Here is a 23,240-nt window from a genome sequence, read left to right on the forward strand (position 1 = left end):
ATTAAGTCTACAAAACAACTAGCTAACAATATGATGACAGGATCAAAATCTCACATAGCAATGCTAACTTTGAAAGTAAGCCATCTAAACATTCCACTTAAAAGCATAGAGTAAACTGGATAAAAAGACAAGACCCAACTATCTGTTGTCTTTAAGAGATCCATCACACATGTAACAACACGGATAAGCTCAAAGTAAAAGGATGAGGAAAGATCTATCACGCAATCAGAAAACAGAATAGAACAGGGATCACTAGTCTTATATCAGATAAAACAGATTTTATATAAACTATAGTCAAAATGGGCAAAGAATAATATTATATAATGATAATGGATTCAATACAACAAGAAGACAACTATTATATAGAAATACATACATATATTATATATTCTAAATCTATCTATACATATGCATATATATATGCACCCAACTTTGGAAGCACCCACCTTCATAAACGACTTTCTCTAGACTGATGAAAAGAGTTTATAAATAACTGGGGTCTACTTTAGGGTAGGAGGAGGGAGAGGAGCAGAAAAGATAACTATTGGGTACTAGGCTTAATAGCTGAGTGATGAAATAATATTTACAACAAACTCTCCTGACACATGTTTACCTATCTAACAGACCTTCACATGTACCCTCAAACCTAAAATAAAAGTTACAAAAAAAAGACTTAGACAGCCACAGAATAACAGACTTCAACATCTGATTGACAACATTAGACAGATCATCAAGGCAGAAAACTAACAAAGAAATTCTGGACTTAAACTCAACACTTGACCAAATGGCCTAACAGACATCTACCAAATATTCCACCCAACAACCACATTCTTCTCATCTGCACATAGTATACACTCTAATATCAACAACATGTTGGCTGTGAAGCAAGTCTCTATAAATTTAAAAAAAAAAAAAAAGGAAATCATACTAAGCACACTGTCAGACTACAGGGCAAGAAATTACCACCTAAAAGACATCTCAAAACCACACATTCTTTGGAAGTTAAACAACTTGCTTCTGAGTGACTTTTGGATAAACAACAAAATTAAAGATAAAACAAAAATTATTTGAAATAAATGAAAATAGAGACACAAGATACTAAAATCAGAGCAGAATTGAATGAAATCGAGACACCAAAATCCATACAAAGATTGATAAAACCAAAAGTTTGTCCTTTGAGAGAGTGATATTGACAAACCACTAGCTAGATTAACAAAGAAAAAAACAGAGAAGATCCAAATAAACACAACCAGAAATAACAAGGATGACATTATAACTAATCCCACAGAAATACAAAAGACTATCAGAGAGTATAATGAACACCTCTAAGCACACAAATTAGAAAATCTAGAGAAAATAGATGCGTCCCTGGAAGCACACAATCTCTCAGGATTGAACCAGAAAGAAACTGAAAACCTGAACACACCAATAATGAGTTCGGAAATCAGTAGTAAAAAAATCTACCAACAACAATAGAAGAAGCCCTGGACCAGATGAATTCACGACCATAATCTACCAGATGTACAAAGAAGAACTGATACCAATCTTATTGAAACTATTTCAAACCATTGAGGACGAACAACTTCTTCCTAATTCATTCTATGAAGCCAGCATTATCCTGATACCAAACTCTAGTAGAGACACAATGAAAAGAAAAACTTCAGGCCAATATCCCTGATGAACATAGATATAAACATCCTCAACAAAATACTAGCAAACTGAATCCAGCAGCCTATCAAAAAGTTAATTCACCATGATCAAGTAGGCTTTATTCCTGGTATGCAAGATTGGTTCAACATATTCAAATCAATAAATATGTAATTCACCATATAAACAGAATAAAAACAAAAATCATATGATCATCTCAATAGATGCAGAAAAAGCCTTCAATAAAATTAAACATCCCTTCATGATAAAAACTTGCAACAAACTAGGCATCAAAAGAACATTCCTGAAAATAACAAGAGCCATCTATCGCACACCAGCACCCAAAGTTATACTAAGTGGGCAAATGCTGGAAGCAATGCCCTTGATAACTGGAACAAGAAAGGATGCCCACTGTCACCACTCCTATTTAATATACTATTGGAAGTCCCAGCCAGAGCAATTAGGCAAGAGAAAGAAATATAAAGCATCCAAATAGGAAAAAAGAAGTCAAACTATCTTTCTTTACTGACGATATGATTCTATACCTAGGAAACCCTAAAGACACCACCAAATGGCTCTTGGAATTGATAAACGACTTCAGCAAAGTTTCAGGATACATAATAAATGTAAAAAAAAAAAAAATCAATTGCATTTCTATACACCAATAATGTTCTAGCTGAGAGCCAAATCAAGAATGCAATCCTATTTACAATAGCCACAAAAAGAATAAAATACCTAGGAATAGAGCTAACTTAGGAGGTGAAAGACCTTTACAAGGAGAACTACAAAACATTGTTGAAAAAAAATCAGAGACAACACAAATAAAGAGAGAAACATCCCACGCTCAAGGATTGGAAGAAAATGTATCATTAATATGACCATACTGCCCAAAGCAATTTACAAATTCAATGCTATTACTATCAAATTGCCAACATCATTTTCACAGAATTAAAAAAAAAATTATTCTAAATTTATATGGAACCAAAAAAGAGCCCAAAGAGCAAAAACAATCCTAAGCGAGAAGAACAAACCAGAAGTATCACATTACCTGACTCCAAACTATACTACAAGGCTATAGTAACCAAAAAAGCATGATGCTGGTACAAAAACAAACACGTAGACCAATGGAACAGAGTAGAGAACCCAGAAATAAAGTCACACATTTATAAACATCTGATCTTCAACAGAGTCAACAAAAAAAGCAATTTGGAAAATACTCCTTTCTTCAATAAATGGTGCTAAGAAAACTGGCTATCCATATGCAGAAGAATGAAACTGGACCCCTACCCATCCCCATAAGCAAAAATTAACTCAAAATGGATTAAAGACTTAATGTAAGACCTCAAACCACAAAAATCCTAGAAGAAAACTTAGGAAATACCTTCTCAATATTGACCTTGGTAAAGAATTTATGGTTAAGTCATCAAAAGCAATTGAAACAAAAACAAAAATTGAGAAGTGGGACCTAATTAAACTACAGAGCTTCTGCACAGCAAAAGAAACTATTAACAGAGTAAACAGACAACACACAGAATGGGAGAAAATATTCACAACTATGCATCCAACAAAGGTCTAATATCCTGAACAACCTATAAGGAATTTAAATCAACAAGCAAAAAGTAAATAACCCCATTAAAAAGTGGACAAATAACGTAACAGATACTTCTCAAAAGAAGACATATAAGCAACTCACAGGCATATGAAAAATACTCATCATCACTAAACGTCAGAGAAATGCAAATCAAAACCACCATGAGATACCACATCATACCAGTCAGAATGGCTTTTGTTAAAAAGTCCAAAAATCACAGATGTTGTTGAGGCTGTTGAGAAAAGGGGTCACTTATACACTGTTGGGAAGCAAATTAGTCCAGCCATTGTGGAGGGCAGTTTGGAGTTTCTCAAACAACTGAGAGTTGCACTACCATTCTACCTAGCAATCCCATTACTGGGTATATACTCAAAGGCAAATAAATTGTTCTTCCAAAAATATAGCTGCACTAATATGTTCATCACAGCACTATCCACAGTAGCAAAGACATGAAGTGTATCCAGGTGCCCATCAGCTGTGGACTGAATAAAGAAAATGTGGTGTATGGAATACTATGCAGCCATAAACAAGCACAAAATCATGTACTCTGCAGCAATATGGATGTAGCTGGAGGCCACTATCTTAATTGAACTAACACAGAAATAGAAAACTAAATACCACATGTTCTCACTTATAAGTGGGAGATAAACATTGGGTACACACAGACACAGAGACAAAGATGGGAACAATAGATGCTGAAGGTTCCAAAACATGACAGAAAAGGAGGGGGCAAGTGTTAAAAATTACCTACCAGGTATTATTTTTACTCCTTAGTTGACAGGATCATTAGAAGCCCAAACCTTATCATCCATATACCCATGAAACAAACCTGCACATGGACCCCCAATTTCAACATTTCTAAATCCAGTAATAAAATAATAATAATAATAATAAATTTAAAAACCAATTTTCAAAATCTTGGCTCTATCCTCTACTAACAATTTCACATTAAGGAAGTTTCTTATCCTATTTGTGCCTCAGGAATAAAAGTGCCTTCCCCAAAGGGCAGCACTCAATGCTAAATGAGTTAACACATCGGAAGTGCTTCCAACCACTCCAAGTAAGAACTGAAAACTCAAAATTTTCCCTATATTGTTCAGAATTTTTTTTAAAGTAATTAGTCTAATGCTTAAGGGTTCACAGACTTCATAAGGTAATCCATTACCCAAGTATAATAACTTATTGAAGAATGAATATGACTCCAACTACAAAACAACATTTTGTGAGGTTGCTTTGTTGTGTATGCTCTTATTGAGTGGTCTCGACTGGGGCAAATGCCCACCTGTGGACATTTGGCAGTGTCTGGAGAAATTTTCGGTTGTCTAATGAATAGAGGCCAGGGATGCTGCTAAACACTCTACATTACACGGGACAGTCCCCCACAGCAAAGTATTGTATGATTCAAAATGTCAGTAGTGCCAGGATTGAGAACTGCTCTAATCTGTGACCAACATATGGTTCTGTTGTTTCCAGAGCCAGAAGAGTAGTCAGATCTAGGTTCCAAAGGGCATATTTTTCACTGTTAACACCTGTTGTATCAAAAATTACTCAAGCTGCATCCATGTCCCTACAAAGGACACAAACTTATCCTTTTTTATGGCTGCATAGTATTCCATGGTGTGTATGTGCCACATTTTCTTAATCCAGTCTGTCACTGATGGACATTTGGGTTGATTCTAAGTCTTTGCTATTGTGAATAGTGCCGCAATAAACATATGTGTGCATGTGTCTTTATAGCAGCATGATTTATAATCCTTTGGGTATATACCCAGTAATGGGATGGCTGGGTCATATGGTACTTCTAGTTCTAGATCCTTGAGGAATCGCCATACTGTTTTCCATAATGGTTGAACTAGTTTACAATCCCACCAACATCATTCTTAGCAAACTATGGCAAGAACAGAAAACCAAACACCACATGTTCTCACTCATAGGTGGGAACTGAACAATGAGATCACTTGGACTCGGGAAGGGGAACATCACACACCGGGGCCTATCATGGGGAGGGGGGAGGGGGGATGGATTGCATTGGGAGTTATCCCTGATGTAAATGACGAGTTGATGGGTGCTGACGAGTTGATGGGTGCAGCACACCAACATGGCACAAGTATACATATGTAACAAACCTGCACATTATGCACATGTACCCTAGAACTTAAAGTATAATAATGATAATAATAATAATAATAATAATAAAAAGAAAAAAAATGACTCAAATGCATAATTTTAAAATTAGGAATATTCTAAAATCCTTTATTTACTTTTATACGACAGAGAAAATAGAAAGACAAATCAAGATATTTTTGATTAACAAAAAAATGACTATTTATACATGTTCTAAAATTATACATATTAAGTAATGTTATCCATAGCGACCAATTATCATAAAGGCCTATGGAGATTTAAAGAGAAGTCAATCTTTGAAAGCCAGATGTCCACTGCTTCTCAGCCTTTTGGCTAAGATCAAGTGAAAGTCAAATGTCCCCAAAGGGCATGTTTTATAGATAACCTTCAAGGATGTCTTCATGCCTATTGGAGACTGAATCAGATTTTTATTCTCAAATATTTTCTGGTGCTCGACTTTAAAAAACAAATTTCTTCTTAATGGCTTTCTTGGTTAGAATTTCATCTTATTTTGTCCCTGTATCAATAGCTCCTTCCTTCCTCCTATATGTCCAAATGTCTTTCATAAGCAACTACTAAGTACGAGCGCTTGTAGTCTCAAGGTGGCCCACAGGACTTTAATTTATTAGCACTGGCTGGTAAAATGCCATCCTAAAAACTTAAGACTAGGCCGGGCGCCATGGCTCATGCCTGTAATCCCAGCACTTTGAAAGGCCCAGGTGGATGGATAACGAGGTCAAGAGTTCAAGACCAGCCTGGCCAAGATGGTGAAATCCCGTCTCTACTAACAATACCAAAACAATTAGCCAGGTGTGGTGGTGGGTGCCTGTAATCCCAGCTACTCTGGAGGCTGAGGCAGGAGAATCACTTGAACCTGGGAGGCGGAGGTTGCAGTGTGCCGAGATTGTGCCACTGCACTCCAGCCTGGGCGACAGAGTAAGACTCTGTCTCAAAAAGTAAAAAAAAAAAAAAAAAAAAAAAAGTAAGGCTATAAAATAAAAAAAGAGAAAAATAGAGGTCTAATAGGTTGACTATGACGTACATGATATTCAGTTTCCACATACTTAATGCCCACTCTAACATTCCTTCTTCAGAATGAAGATTCAGATAACCCCTCGGGTGAATAATCCAAACAAGCTAAGGAGCTGTGTGAGGGCAAAGGGATTATGGAATGGGTGGAGCAGAAAAGTCACAAACACTGTGACCACGTGGCCAGTCACAGAAGTGAGGATATAGCATCTTCACAAATTTTTCTCCTTGATGTATCACGTGTATATTGGTATGTTTGATTAATTCTTCGTTCATCTCTTGTCTTACTATTTTATTTGAGTTTGTTCATGGCTGCATATTTTTTAGATTGGTCCGCAGGTTATAGAATATCAAGGCAGGATTTTGACCTTCCAGAGGAGGCCTGGTATTCATCGATAACATCCAGTCTCGAAGATGGATGAAACTCTAACATCATCTGAGAAGATGGCTAGTGTGTTCTAACTGTGCACAGTGTCAGATGAGAGCATTTTAAGTGGGAGGAGTTGTTAACATGAGAAGAAAGAAGTGTATGTATGTTGAAGGACCCAAAGATGTGAAATGTAAACATCTGTCATGATGTTTTTCTGTCCAGCGTCTTCTTCCTCTGATGCTTGGGGTATCCTCTCTTAGGAGAGGCTAAAATATTCTCAGCGTTGTCTGCAGTAGGGGTTCAGGTTTGTGACCCGGTCTCTATTATTCAGGTGTTTTTGTGCCATTCAAGGACTAGTGATACAAAAAGGGAGGAACTGCCCAGAATTAAATGTGGCGAGACTGACACTAGAGGCAGTAGTAAGTCCAGTTTCCTGAATAACTAGTGTTAACAATTCTAGGATTATCTGGTGTACCACGGGTATCAGCAGCACACACCACCCTGTCTGGGCCCCCCAAAAAAACTGCATCGATGCTTCGTAGAATCACTTCCGTAGAATGATTTTTTAAATGTTTTTCTTGATGGTAGTCAACTCCAAACATTATTCTCAGAGATTATGTGAGCTATTAACACTCCTTAATAAATGTGCTTTCTGCTGAAACTAACCAAAGTTTGCATCTGTTGCTTGCAACTATAAATACCGGATGATGATGATAATGATGATGATGATACATGGAAACTTGGTAAAGGCCATTGCCACCACACCCGGCTAATTTTTGTATTTCTAGTGGAGACGGGATTTCACTATGATCTTTTAAAAACACCACACTTTCTTAATTACTGTAGCTTTATAGAAAGGCTTAGAAGCAAATAGTGCAAATCCTCCGAATTTGTAATTCTTTTTCAAGAGAATTTTGGCTGTTATACACCATTATAAAATACTTGAGATCAGAAAATAACTACTTGTAAGGGTTAAAAGGAAGAAAACCCAGTGCTACAATGGGCCAGGAGCAATGCTTATTCCCATCAATCAGACCAGAAGAAAAAAACCCCGCTAATTTATAAGCCTTTACATAGAATACCTAGAGCTTCTTGCCTCAGCAGTGGTGAATAATTAACTCTAGAGTAAATGCTGCTCTCGTCCTACCTAACAAATTCGAAAAGCAAGACCCAAAAGAATCAGACTAATTCCAGGTAATTTAACTGAATCCCAGAACAAAGTTCATAAATATTTAGAGGAATACAAAAATACCCAGCACTCAAAATGACAAAAACTCACAACGACTATCAACCATGTGTACAAAGGAGCAGAAAAATATGACCAATTTTAAGAAGGAAACTTTATCAGTCAAGAAAGACCCACTTGGTAGACTGAAGTGAGTGGTTGCTTGAGCCCAGGAGTTTGAGGATGTAGTGTGGTATGATCTCACCTGTGAAGTAGCCATAGCCCTCCAGCCTGAGCAACATAGTTTGAGATTCCATCTCTAAAAAAAAATTAAGATTAAAAGAAGACCCAAATCTGGTATAGGCATTTGAACTAGCAGTCAAAAACATCAAGGCAATTATTATAACTGCAATCATATGTTTAAAAGATTGAAGTCATGGAAAATATTTTTAAAGAACCAAAACAAACTTCTAAACATGCAAAAATACAGTCCCTGAAAGAAAAACACGACTGGATGGAATTAACAGCAGGATTATGCATTGTAAAAAAAAATTAGTGAAGTCGGTGACACAGCAATAGGAACTATTCAAAACGAAATACAAAGAGGAAAAAGAGCAAAAATCTAACTGGGCATATATAAAATATGAGAAACTTAATCTACCTAATTTGCATGTAATTGGAAAAATATTTGGAGAAAGAATTCCCCCTTAATTACCAAATTTGATGAAAACTATAAATCCAAAGGTCAAAGAACCTTGGTGAGCCCCAAGTACACACACACACATACACACACACACACACACACACAAAACTATACTAAGACATATAATAATTAAATTGCTTAAAATCAGTAATAAAGAGAAAATCTTAAAAATTGTCAGAGGGAAAAAATATACATACAAAAGTACGAAAATAATGATGAAATCTGACTTCTTATCCTAAACAATGCCAGCCGAAGATAGTGGAGCCACATGTTTTAAGTCAGAGATGAGTAGAAGAGAGGGATTGTAAATGAGCATAGGGAAGGTCTTGGAGATCACCTCCAAATGTTCATTATCTTGATTGTAGTAATGTTTCCACTGGCATACACAGATATCAAAACTTATCAAGTTTTACACTGTTAATATGTGCTGTTTACTGTAGGTCAGTTACACCTCAATAAAGCTATTAAAAAATAAATGTATGAAAACAAGGTCAACTTCACTAATAATGAAATGAGTATGAATCAAATCAACAATGATATTTCTTTGTCTCTTTCATGTACCTGAATATATCATTTTGATCTTAGTAACTAATGCTCTTGATAGTCCAGTGAGAAATGGCACTCAATGAATTTTCAATAGAAACAACACTTTGGAAAACAACTTGGAAGTAAGCCTCAGAAACTTTGAGCCATTAGTTCCACTTCTAGTCATATACCAAGAAAATAATCTCAAACAGAAAAAATATTTAATCCAGAATGATTTTTCAATGCAATATTATATGTAAGAGTCCAAAAACTGAACTCAAGGCGACTACTGTGAAAATAAACAACACAATGGCTTTGCACACAGAAGTTTATTTCTTCCTTACGCAAAAATGCAAGCCAAGGGGTTGCATCCACTGATCAGAGATCCATACTTGCTTTGCACACAGAAGTTTATTTCTTCCTTATGCAAAAATGCAAGCCAAGGGCTTGCATCCACTGATCAGAGATCCATACTTGCTCTGTCATGAGATTCTGCTATCTCAATACATGGCTTTTACAGGCACTTGTGACAGGGGAAGAGAATATGACAAACTCATACGTTTACTGCTTCTGACCGGAAGTAAACCACGTAATTTTAGTCACAGCCCATTGGCCAGCACTAATCCCTCGTGCCCTATCCTGAATAAATGAAAGGCTGGTAACTGTGGAACATACAAAACAGCACCACAGGCGCTACTATAATCCACAAGACAAGAATTGCTTTGTAAAACATTGCCTAGCATAGCTCATGTCTTGGATATCCACCAAAAAATATTACATAGAAATTTAAATAACATTTTAAAAGAGCTGTTAATAACATGAAAGAAAGCTTATGCTAGGATGTTTTAAAAAACACATTATAAACTTCCATATTTTACTCATTCATCTTGCAGCCTTGTGATTTCTGATTAAATCATTTAATCTTTATACATCTTATTTTGTTCATAAGCAAAATGCAGAAAATATATCTCCCTCATCAGATTTCTGCAAAGAAAAACAAAACAGCTATGCATGTTGAATTCTTAGCCTAGTGCCTAAATCTATAAGCTTGTCAAGAAATAATACCAATTTTAAAAATGTATTTTTATCTATAGAACTCATCATCTAATACATATTATATATTCAGTTTTTGGAATTGCTTATTTTTTGTTTCTTCTCAATAGAGACTCAATAGACTTTTACTTGCTTAGTGATGCATTCCTAGTATCTAGAACAGTGCTTGGTACATAGAAAGTGTGCAAAAATTATATGTCGTTAGGGGTCTATATGGCTATAGAGTGGTAGCACAAGGGAGTCTTGTGGTAATGGAATAGTTCTGTACCTAGATTGTGATGGGTATACAAATCTAAACACATGATAAAGTCACATATAACTATATATGCATATATACAAATGAATGCATATAAAAGTAGTAAAATCTGAATAAATTCTGTAGATTATTCAGATAATCTATTTCCTGCTTGTGCTATTGTACTATAATTATGCAAGATGTTACCACGACAGAAAACAAAGTAAAGGGTGCACAGGAATTCCCTGCACATTTTTCTGCAACTTCTTACAAATCTATCATTATTTCAAAAGGAAAACGTTTATTAAGTTGCTGCACAAATAAACGCAATTTGCAGCTATGTTTTAAAAATAGAAATTTGAAAAGCAAGAAGTAAATCTTTCTTTGGACCTTGTAACGATGGGATATTTATTTTTATCTTTCTATCTTTCTCTTAAAATTCTTAATGGATAAAAAATTAACATTAGGCCTTAATTTTTGGTTTGTTTCTTTATTTCTTCTTTAGCTATTCATTTAATCTCCTGCCACAGGAACAGGCTTTCAAATAATCTTTGGAATTTAAAGGCATCAACCTTACCTCAACTTCAGCCCCTAATTCAAGCCCCTAATTTGCACTAAGGTGAGAGAAGGTCCATGGAGCATAGTGAACCACATGGATTCTTAGAGAAGCTGTTTGGAGGTTTTCTGATCCTCACAATCTCTCTAAAAGGCTTTCTAATCTGCTTGCCTGCCTTCTGCCACTGCAACAGTCTATTCTTCTTGCTTAGAATTGGAAAACTCATTGAAAGAACAGATTTAGTTTGTGTTTTTTAGCTACTTTGCCTAAAGGAAATATTTTCTCCTTGCCCCACCCACCTGAAACAGAGAGAGATGCTCTGCGGGCAAGTAGTTGCAAAGCCCAAGCCCACGACTAATTCTTTCCATTCCTGGAAGGCAGTGCAGCTTTTACAATCATACTCATTTAGTTAATTTAATACAAAAGAACCTCCTTTCTTCTCCTTTATGCCACTTTACCAGATGGCCACTTGGCGATAATTTTCATAAATCTGTTGGAACTAGTAATCTCCCAAGGTGCAGAACGTCTCTGATAGTACTTCAGTGAGAAGGCTGTATCAGAACCAATGCCTAAGAAAGAACTTCATTAATAATAATAATAAAGCACATTTTCACAAGAGTACACTATTTCTAAATGGTTTTGTAATTTCTTTCCACACAGCTCTATAAATTTCCTAAGCACAGAAGTCCCATATGTTGTCTCTATAAATAAATCTCACTGAATCATGGGGAAGCTCCACAGCAAAACTCCAGCCCCCTCCAACCTCCAGTCAAGCCCAGAAAGAAAGATGGCGACGTCTATGAACAATAATTCTGCTTTTCACGCTCTTTTCCTACTTTTTTAATCTCCAGGCTGTTTGTCTGTCTCCTCACCACTTCTGTGAAGGTAAATCTCACTCTAAGCACAGGTGAACTACAGCATTAGTAGCAAAGAGGGTGTCTTTACCCCTAGGAGTTTCTGAAATATAACACATTTAGCTTAAAAGGCTGCAAGGACAATGGGGACAGAGGGACAGTTCCTTGGAAAGCAGTCCTAAAGCTTGTGTGCGGTGGAAGCTTTGGAAATGTGTGAAACACAGGAAGGTGTGTCTATGGGTTAGAGGTTCTGTAAGCCCAAAGGGGACAAAAGTATCCTTGATGTTTATGCTTCTGTTTTTCTCATCTCAGAATTTTACAGTCCTGACCTATTCCTTTTTTACTGTGCAGTGTTGAAAGGGATTCCTCTCTCCTCATTTCCACAGTGTGAAAACTAAGATCCCAAGAAGAAAAAAGATTGCTCAGCATTACACAAGAGTTAATAACAGAGCACAGGCTGCTTTCCCCAAGTTCTCGGTCTTTCATCTTGCTCTTCTTACTACATGACCGTTAGAGCTGAGCTCATTCACCCACTGGCTCCCTGTGTTGGGAGACAGGAGGCAGGGACACCCCACCCAACTCTCACTCTTGGCACACAGACCCAGGTGCAGGCACGACTCCTGATGGTGGAGGAGGACACAGCCCTCCCTCTTCAGTATAATTTTCCCACTTCACCCCCTCCTGACCTTCCCTTCAACTTCTCATTTGAAAATCAAAATTGTACTTCATGTTTAATTTTCCAACAACCTAATATTTAGACAAATAATTTTAGTACATATATGAATATATATGTATGTACTTGATTTGTATATACTTGATTCTGTATATATACATAAACACACATATTTATATACTTAAGTTTGTTTCTATACAGAATAAAAGGAATTCTTTGGTCAGTCTTCCACACAAGAGATTGCACAGACCTGAAAATATAAATAAACTTTCTGTACATTAATGTGTATATTAAAAGTAAGATAGTGGAAACCAGTGGTACGGTGTTCCTATGTTTATGTTGGGAACAAGTGATGCTGTATATCAAAAAAAAAAAGAGATGTTCTAAATAATTAAATGAAAAGTCTTATGTATTTGTACAAATACAAATAATGCCAAATTAGTGGCCTTAATGATGCCATTGGTGCCACAGTTGGAAAGAGTGACTAGTTGGGACTGTAAGGTAGGATACACTACATTAACTATATTATACGAGAGCTTGGAAGATACCCCCTTAATCAGGTAATGATCATGAACATCATTAGTAATTGGATAAATTCAGATCATGTGACATCTGACAGAATGAAGAGCTCAGCTTCACAGAAGTGATGATCTTGTTAAAATGCATAACCTGAAACTAATCATAAGGAAACACCAGGAAGATCCAAAACAAGGAAATATAAAATAATTGTCCTGTAGTGTTCAAAAGCGTCAGTCATAAAAGTCAAAGAAAGACTGAGGAACTATTCCAAACTGAAGGTTAAAGAAACAACAATCAAATGGAACACACAACTCTAGACTAGATCCTATTGCTATTAGCGCCACTATTGAGATAACTGGCAAAATTCAAATGGGGTATGGAGATTAGAAAGTAGTGATGTATCAATGATAGCTTTTCTGATTGTGATGATTATATGAAGCTTATATAGGAGAACCTTCTTAATATTCAGGGGTGATTTGTGGCACTATTTTAGCAACTTGTTCTCACACGGTTCAGGGAATAAAATGTTCTCTACACTTTAAACTCCTGTAGAGTTTGGACAATTTGAATGGTGTTGATTGCATCCTTATAATGCCCTTTTACATACTCCTTTGTTCACTATTTTTTAATGTATTTCTAAAAAAAAAAAAAGTAGTTCATTTTTTCCACATTTTAAAGTATGCTAAACAAGGATGCCTTTTATAATCAGTGTCAAAAGAACCTGCTGTTTTCCAAACAGAGGAGTACCCCAGGCTCGAACCAGAGTTGTTAAGACATTTTTAATATCCTGCTTTAAAATAGATTGGTTTTTGTTTTTCCTTTAGGAGGATGTTAGGGCATTTTTTTCCTTTCTCCAAACCACCCTATTTGAATTTCTTAAATGGGATTGAGGTGGGGCAGGAGAAAGGGGATGCAGGTTTAGGGTACAGAGGCTATATATTTCAGGGACCAGAAAAAAAAAAAACTTACAAATGTTTCCATTAGATAGTGTAAAAACTATGACTGCTTGAGAAGTCTGTCAAAGAAAATTGGTGAAATCTTTCCAGGAATGAGTTGGCTAGCATAAATGTTTACTTCTGTTAGAAGGCAAAGGCAGGGGCCGGGCGCGGTGGCTCAAGCCTGTAATCCCAGCACTTTGGGAGGCCGAGACGGGCGGATCACGAGGTCAGGAGATCCAGACCATCCTGGCGAACACGGTGAAATCCCGTCTCTACTAAAAAAATACAAAAAAACTAGCCGGGCGAGGTGGCGGGCGCCTGTAGTCCCAGCTACTCCGGAGGCTGAGGCAGGAGAATGGCGGGAACCCGGGAGGCGGAGCTTGCAGTGAGCTGAGATCCGGCCACAGCACTCCAGCCTGGGTGACAGAGCAAGACTCCGTCTCAAAAAAAAAAAAAAAAAAGAAGGCAAAGGCAGAAATTGCCAAATAAAGATGCCAGAAAAATAGATTTCCTATCAATATGTCATACAATAAATTTAAATAAAGTTTTAAAAACATAAGGAATTTTGTAGCATAAACCAAAGTAGGAATGGGACACAATCTCATTCCATAAACTTTGAGCAGTGAATATAATTTAATAGAAAATACAGGTAGGGCACAGTGGTTAACAACTGTAATCCCAGCACTTTGGGAGGCCAAGGCAGGCAGATCACGAGGTCAGGAGATCAAGACCATCCTGGCCAACGTGGTGAAACCTGTCACTACTAAAAATACAAAAAAATTAGCTGGGTGTGGTGGCGCATGCCTATAGTCCCAGCTACTTGGGAGGCTGAGGCAGGAAAATTGCTTGAACCCGGGAGGCGGAGGTTGCAGTAAGTCGAGATTGCACCACTGCATTCCAGCCTGGCCACAGAGCAAGACTCCATCTCAAAAAAACAAACAAAAAAAACAACACAAAAACAAAAAAAAGAAAGAAAGAAAAAGAAAATACAATGGCATTTGCTGAGCATTTACTATGTGCTAGGCTTTCTTCACACTACATCTTATACAAGAATGTATATTTGAAGCCAGACTATTTGGTTGCAAAATCTGCCTCCATAAAAATAAGAGTCTGGTTCATCTTGGAATGATGCTTAAACACTATCCCCCACTCATTCTGCCAAAGGGCCCACTCTGAGAGATTGTACAAAGGAAAGAAGTTTACAAAACACTAAGAATTCCAACTGATATCATCCTGTCTTCAAATAGTGGCCTGAGGTAATGAGTAGCCCCAAATAAGTCAGAATATTATCCTTCAAGTGTAGAAATGTTTTCCTACCTCCACCAGTGTCTTCTCAGAAACCCAAAAATAACCCCGCAGCACTCACAGTTCCACCATTCATGGGTACCATTCCTTAATGGGATATCCCCCAATCATATGGAGAAAACCCCCACACTTAACAATATTTCAAATGTTCATATTGTGGAGAACCACTTACCTGAGCAATTCTTTGGTTTCCTTATTGAATTCTAGTGAAACTTTTCTTCTGGAGCCTGTCCGGTCACCTTGCGAGGCTGTATCTGCTTTCCCTATTCAGGTTGCAACACTGCAGGAATCCCTTTCACCCACCCATGGGAGTACTACGCAGTGAAAGGGCATGGTTGGGAAACATTCAGGACCTGATTACAAGTCCCACTGCCTACAAAGGTCAGGCAGTAATGTGAAGGGGCAAAGTGGGCCTGGTACAGGATGTTGGGAAGGTAGGGCAGTCTAGCCAACAGAACAGTCTTCTAAAGGGGGGCTTTAGATTGTCATGCCTTGAGAATGCAGGCCCTCTGATGCTCTGTTTCCAAATTATTCAAGAGAAGCTGGGAGTCTGCTGCTTATGTAAAAACTCCTGATTCCTTAAATGTTGGAAATTAGTGAAAAGATTTAGAGGACTATCCAGTTCCCCTAAACAGACCCTTGGGGACCAAGTCCAGCCTATGGGCTGCTGATCTGGGACCTCTATTATAAGTAAATTTGGAAAACATTTTTCCGCTTGCACATGAGGCAAGTATCAGTCTCAGCTGAAAATTTCATGTATGTAAAACAAAAATGATTTTGTTTTTATTCAGTCAACTCAGTGCTGACATTGAGTTCCTATCCCACTGATTTAACAGAAAATTCTGTCATAGTCATTGACGGGGTCCTGGGCATCCCCTCTGGAGTCTGGTCAGCTCCTTAGGGTACCCCAATAACACATGCGTAGGTCAGCCCATCACTGCCCTTCTAGGGTCCACAGGTCCTACCCCAGGTCTCTGCATTCTCTCCTCTTGGCTTTGGTGCTTTTCCAAGGCCCTCCCACCCTCACCTCACTGTCTAAGCACCTTTGGTAATCTGTCCAGTGGCTCAGGCTTTGACTAAAGACTGACTCCTTCAGGATGCTTTGCAGAAGCAGCTACATAATTTGGGGGCATGGTGCAAAATGAAAATGTGGGGCCTCTTGTTCAAAACATATTAAGAATTCCAAGGTGGAGACAACAGAGCATTAAACCAAGGGTGAGGCTCTCCTGAGTGTGGGGATCCATGGGACTGCAGTGGTCACACATCCATGAAGTGGCCCTGACGCTTTGCTTTCTGCATTGGAAAAGTGCCTGAGGCAAGGAATTACAAATCCTAGCTACCGGACTGAGAGGTGGCAGGCAAGTTGGGAAATGGAGAGGATTACATTGCCATGTTTTCGAGAACTGGTTCAGGTTTAGACATCCTAAAGACAAGACTACAAATTTCATAAAGCTGAGAGCAATTTGCAGGCCACATCACCAAGGACTGGTTTCAGAATTCAGCACCAACCCTCTCCATCCATCCTTTCCAGCTTCCAGTCAAGCCAGAAGGAAGGGAATCAGATGGGTTCTCTCTCTCTCTCTCTTTCTCTGTCTCTCTCTCTCTTCCCCCAATGACCTCACTCTAATATAAATAAGATCTTCTCCCTGCACTGTGGGTTCCTTCACCCCCACCGCTGTGTCTCTCCTCCCTACAGCACCTTTCTCAAAATCAAAACCCTTCCACTTCCCTTATGAGCCCATTTGACCTGTTTTGCCTTTCTGTCCCAGTCTCACAGGCCTCCCTCAATTCTAAACCCTGCTTCCCTTTTAATGCTCATTTCACTTGGGTCTTTCTGTCCATCTTCTCTCTTCTATATTGTTCACTTTCATCCCCGAGATAATTTAGTTCCTTACAGGTAGAGAGCATCGTGGGCAGAAACTCTTACCAACAGACCACTTGCCTCGTTGTCTAGTACTGCACTTATTAGCCACCAAAAAGACTGCTGCTCTTCAGAGCTGTAACACATGCGATGATGTGTAAGAAAGGTCATCCTAAACTCCTAGGGGCTGTCAGCACTCTGCTTGCAATCTGGCGGGGCTCCCCTCTCTCCTCCTTTCCTCCCAGGCTCGCAGCCAGTCTGCAAAGAGCAAGTCTGAGAAGGAGAGGAATCGGTGGGGGAGTGGTGGGTGTGGGGTGGAGGAACCGAGGGGTGGCCAGTAGTGGGAGGAGGCAGGTGAAATGGAAACTCCTGGCTTCAGCTAGCCCAGACCTCGCAACGGCCCAGGTCCAGGAGTCTTGGTGTGCTTGCTGGTGAAGGGGTTTTCTCAGCTACACTGGCCCCATGTCCTGCCAGCCCCTAAAACATAAACACACACACACACACACACACACACACACACAGAGAGAGAAACATGAGGCGCCGAGAGGACTAGCCAGTGATCTCAGCCTCAAGGACTTTGTACTGCAAGAGCACTGGCAACTGAATTCCAAGGTCATGCTCCATCTCTACCTGCTGCAAACCCCTTCTGCTGTTTGCATTTCACTGTTCCTTTTTCTGTTACTATAAAGGAGGAGAGTGGATGAGATGTTTTAGCTCTGAAATTCTATGACCAATTGCACCGCAAAAACCACAGCAACCAAAAATGGTGGGTTTTGCTTGTGTGCCTGGAGAGAGAGTGGGGGTGGGCAGGCTTATGTCCTGTTGACTATCAGCTTCTGAGGGGAGGAGGGATCTGGCAAGAGAGAAGTGCAGCTGTCTTGGCAGAGAGAATGAGAAATGAGAGAATGAGAAAGAGAGGTAACTGCAAGCAATCCTGGTCTTTTAGAAACACTCAGTCTACAATCCCCAAACACCCACCTGCCCCCACAGCTTCCCCCCCAACACCCCATTTAACTGCACAAATACACCCAGACGCTGGCTTTTCCTTTCACCATAGTAGTCATAAACTACGCCTCTGTGCTAGTAGCTGGGTGTGTTCACTTCTAGAAATCTTTTAGAAGTAAACTCCTACCGATGTCTGTCCTCCAATCTCAGGCCAGGCCTGTGTAGTTTTGAAGGAGACTAGATTTGCAGGGAAATGAGGAGAGAAAACACAGCTTGGAGATTTGAAGAGCAAAGGAGGCAAGGGTCAAGGAAATCATGGAAGAAGTCTGGAAAGATCTGTCCCTTCTCTGGTTATGGTGAACATTCACATAGGGTTTTCCATGTGCCAGACACTGCTTTAAGTGCTTTATCTGTATTAAGTCATTTAATCCTCATAAATATTCCATGAAGTAGAGACAGTCACTATCCCTAATGTTACAGATGAAAACACTAAGACAGAAGCTAACAAGCCCTTTGTGATAGGCAGGAAAATGGCTCCCTAAAGATGTTGATATGGTTTGGCTCTGTGCCCCCACCCAAATCTCATCTCGTAGCTCCCATAATTCCCATGTGTTATGGGAGGGACTTGGTAGGAGATGATTGAATCAAGGGGGCGGATCTTTCCCATGCCTTCTCATGATAGTGGAGGGGTCGCAGGAGATCTGATGGTTTTAAAAATAGGAGTTTCTCTGCACAAGCTGTCTCTTTGCCTGCCGCCATCCATGTGAGATGTGACTTGCTCCTCCTTGCCTTCTGCCATGATTGTGAGGCCTCCCCAGCCACGTGGAACTGTGAGTCCAATTAAACCTCTTTCTTTTGTAAATTGCCAAGTCTCAGGAATGTCTTTATTGGCAGCACGAAAATGGATTAATACAGATGTCCAGATCCTAATTCCCAGTACTTGTGATATGCAATGCTGCATGGCAAGGGAGAATTAAGGTTGCAGACAGAAGGAAGGCTGCTGATTAGCTGACCCTGAGATGGGAAATTATCTAGATTAACAGATAGGTCCAATGTAATCACAGGGTCTTTCAAAGTGAAAGAGGGAAGCAGGAGACTCGGAGAAGGAGATGTGACACAGAAGCAGAGGCTGGAGCCATGAAATTGCTGACTTTGAAGATGAAGGAAAGGGCTGCAAGCCAGGGAATGCAGGCAGCCTCTGGAAGCTGGGAAAAGCAAGGAAAATAGATTTGCCCCTAGATCCTGCAGAGAGAAACGCATCCCTGCCTACACCAGGATGATAGTCCAGTAAGACCTGTGCTGGACTTCTGACCTATAGTTCTGGAAGATGTAGTAAATCTGTGTTGTTTTAAGCCACTAAATGTGTGGTAATTTATCACAGCAGCCTTAGCAATGAATATACTCCCCAGCTTTTAAGCAGGGGATGTGGTGGCTTCAAAGTCCAGGCTTTTTCCCTGCTACTCCTTTCTTTGTTTCCTCCCTCATGCTCAATATCTGTCATCTATTGATTGGTTAGTAACATTCTGAACGCCTTACTGTTTTATTAAACTTATAAAAACAATGTATGTGATTTTTAAAAAACCAATTCAGTGGTTGTGAAAGTAAGAATCAACAATTTCTCCACCGTTAGCCCCGCCTCTTACATAAGCACATGCAGCATGTCTTCTTCATACAAGAATTTAATGCTAAAGCTGGTGCGGTGGCTCAGGCCTGCTATCCCAGCACTTTGGGATGCCGAGGCAGGAGGATCACTTGAGCCCTGGTGTTCGAGACCAGCCTGGGCAACAACGTAAAACCCCCTCTCTAACAAAAAATCAAAAACTTAGCTGGGCGCGGTGGCGGAGCACTTGTGGTCCCAGCCACTGAGGAGGTGGAAGGATCGCTTGAGCCTGGGAGGTTGAGGCTGCAGTGAGCTATGACTGCACCACTGCACTCCAGCCTGGGTGGCAGAACCAGACCGAGCCCCCGAAGAAAAAAAAAAAAAGGAAATTAAGAAAGAAAGAGATCCTACTCTCAATTTTAATACAACTTGCTTTTTTAATTAAAAAATATATCTAGAACCGATAGATTTTACTCGTCCTTAAAAACAGTAGTGTATTATTTTATATAAACATCTCTCGCTATTTATCAAGGCCCTCACTTGTTCAGAAATAGTCTCACTTTTGTTTTGTTTTCAACAATTTACTCCCTATATTCCTGGGCGGGCGCCTAGGCCTGCATCCGGGATTCGGAGCCACATCTGGGGGCAGGGCCTCTGATGTCTAGGGGTGGGGCGGCAACGCCCAAGCCCCGCCCCCGTGCGAATCGACCAATCAGCTCCCGGGACGGCACCTCCTTGCCACCCCCCGCCCCCGCAGTCTCCGCCTACGGTTTTCCACATCCTGCAGTCTCGGGCCCGCCGCCCTGTGCCTCCTGGGCAGAGAAGCTGCTTCCTCCTGGGAACAACCGCCTGCCGCTCCTAGCAGGTTCCTACTGCCCCGAACCCGCGCTGCAGGGAACAGCGGGGCAAACAGTGAGTGGGGTTCAGCGTAGACTCTGGACCAGGAGAGGCCCGCGGTGACCGAGGCCTGGGCTCCGGGTTAGTGTCCGGGGCGGGGAGCGGTGCGCGGGGTGCGATGCTGAGCGTCTGGGGAGGGCCGGGCGTAGACTGCGGCCTCTCCGCGCTCCCCCAGGTGATAGAGCCGTTCCACCGAGGATCCCTTCCTTAGTCTCTCTACCCCGTTGATGATTTTTCTCTGCAGCTCGGTCCCTATTTCATCTCGCCGCATTGTTACGCCCTCTGCTGGGCGGGAGGCGATGACCCTTCCTATTTTCGTAGGATTTGTTTTTTGCTCCGCAAGAAGCCATTAAGATCTAGATCTGAGCTGGCAGGCACCCTCGAGGCGATTTGATCTCGCCTGCTGGGGGCTTGCATTCTTCTAGGCTAGCTTGTCTCTGTTAAGCCCAGGTGGAAGTTCTTATCCACCCCAGTGCTCTAGGCGCCCACGGGCTCGGTGTGGGTTTGTGGTGGGGGAAGGGACCTGGGGATGGGTTGCGGTGAGAGCCGCGCGGGGATTCAGGCTGAATGTTAGTCTGGAATGCATTTGGCCTGAAGCAGCAAGTGCTGGATGATACAGTTCGCTGGTAATCAGCCGACAGCTGGCCGCTGGTTTGGCCCAACCTGCAACGGAAGAAGGCCTTGAGTACAGGAGAAAAAGATCTTTGCGAATTGGATAATCATGGAAATTTAGAAGAAGTACAGCTCGAACTAGACATAAAGGACATAATGTGTCTGTCTAGCTGACCAGCCAACCATCGGTCCATCACTTTCATCCTCCAAACTAGTGATTTGTTGATGAATTGGTTTCAATACTTGGTTTTTAAAATGTTTAATAAAAAGTACATGAAACATCTCAGAATGGTCTAAAAAATAATGAAACGAATGCCTGACCATCTCCTTGGGTCAAGAAATAGGGTGCCACAGTACCTTAGAAGCCCATGAGTCCAAACTGATGCCCATTCTCCTCCCTTCTCTGAGATGTGACATCTTTCGTGATTTTTGTCTTAATGATTCCCTTGCTTTTCTTTTTAGTTTTACCATATTTGTGTGTGTATTCCTAAAACATATGTGTTTGCTTTCTCAATTTTGTACTTTTATATCAATGACATTATCCTGTACGTATTCCTAAGTTTTATAGATTCATCTTTCATGCTTCCTTCCATTTTCGTCGTTTATGGTGTAAATGTACATAATTTATCCATTCTACTGCTGATGGACATTGGATTGTTTCTAGTTTTGGAGGTGTATGAATTATCTATAAGCTATGTAACAAATTACCCCAACACTTAGCAGCTTCAAACCAAAGCGAACAAGCAAAATAAATCATGTTACCTCCTATCTTACAGTTTCTGTGATCAGGAATCCAGGAGGGGCTTAGCTGGGAGTCTCTGACTCAGGGTCTCTCACAGGCTGTATCAACAATCAAGGTATTGACTGGGCCTCAGTCATTTCAAGGCTAGGTGTAGGGTCGAGGACCTCTCTCAGGCTTACTCACATGATTGCTGGCAGGCCGATTGGCCTCACTGACCCTGGCTGGATACATCAGTTCTTTGCCACATGGGCCTCTGTGTAAAGAATGGTTGCAACATGGCAGCTTACTCCCCCCAGAGTGAAGGCTCCCACAGAGAAAAAGAGAAGACAGAAGTCAGATTCTTTTTGTAACCTTAGAAGCGACATTCCATTATTTTTGCCATTTTTTATCCATTAGAAGTGAGTCCCTAGGTCCATCTCACACTGAAGGGAAGGGGGTGATACAAGGACATGAACACGTGGAGGCAGGGATTATTGGGGCCACTTTAAAGCCTGGCCACGTCCTCTAATATTCAAGTACACTTGCGTGGGAGCTTCCCTGGAGTATACAGCTGGGAGTAGAATTGCTGAATTATAAGATTTATGTATATTCAATTTTATTAGGTCATTTCTAAACTGTTTCCAAAGTGTTAAACCAGTCTGCACTCCCTCCAGCAGTGGATGAACGTTTGTTGCTCTACATACTTGCCATAGCTTGGTCTTGTAAAATTTCATTTTTTGTCAGTCTGGCAGGTATGAAATAACATTTCACTGTGATTTTAATTAGCATTTTCCCATAACTAATGAGATTGGCTGTCTTTTTATATGTTGATCAGTTTTTGTGCTCTTTGTGAAATTTTGATTCCTGTCTCGTATTCATTTTTATATTGGATTGTTTACCTTTTTTATTGACTCATTGGAATGCTTTCTTTATATAATCTGGGTACTAAACAATAATTGTTAGCTATATATGCCACAGACATCTTTCCGAATTGCTTTTGAGGTTTTTTTTTCTCTGTCTTTATGTCGGTTTCTTTCTCTGTCTCTATCAATGAATCTAAGTTTTGAATTTAATTTCAAGTTAGTAGTACTTTCTTTTATAGCTTGTCTTGTTTGATAATTATTTTCTCAAGATCATAGATTAATTTTAGTGTATCGTTTTCTAAAAGTGTTATGGTTTTGCCTTTGGCTGTTAGACTTAATTCACATGGAAACTGATTTTTATGTTGTTTATTCCATATGGATAATCACTTGCCCCAGCACCAGTGATTTGCATGAATCAGGATTTCCATATAAGCATGAATTTGTTTTAAGCCCA

At 40.0% G+C, this 23,240-nt stretch overlaps 1 protein-coding gene across 5 annotated transcripts in view; it reads left to right on the forward strand.

Moving 5' to 3' along the window:
- The first annotated feature begins 20,403 nt into the window (after positions 1-20,403).
- Positions 20,404-23,240, forward strand: part of TCAF1 (TRPM8 channel associated factor 1) — a 50,777-nt gene continuing 47,940 nt past the window's right edge. For 2 of the 5 annotated variants that reach the window (XM_031665059.1, XM_003896772.4), the window contains exon 1: positions 20,404-20,671. The gene's annotated coding sequence lies outside the window, so the exon portion shown is untranslated. The remainder of the gene's footprint in view (positions 20,672-23,240) is intronic. The other 3 variants (XM_003896773.4, XM_009204071.3, XM_017957260.3) reach the window with 2 other exon arrangements.

The sequence above is a fragment of the Papio anubis genome, chromosome 4 (assembly GCF_008728515.1).
Source record: "Papio anubis isolate 15944 chromosome 4, Panubis1.0, whole genome shotgun sequence".
NCBI lineage: Eukaryota > Metazoa > Chordata > Mammalia > Primates > Cercopithecidae > Papio > Papio anubis.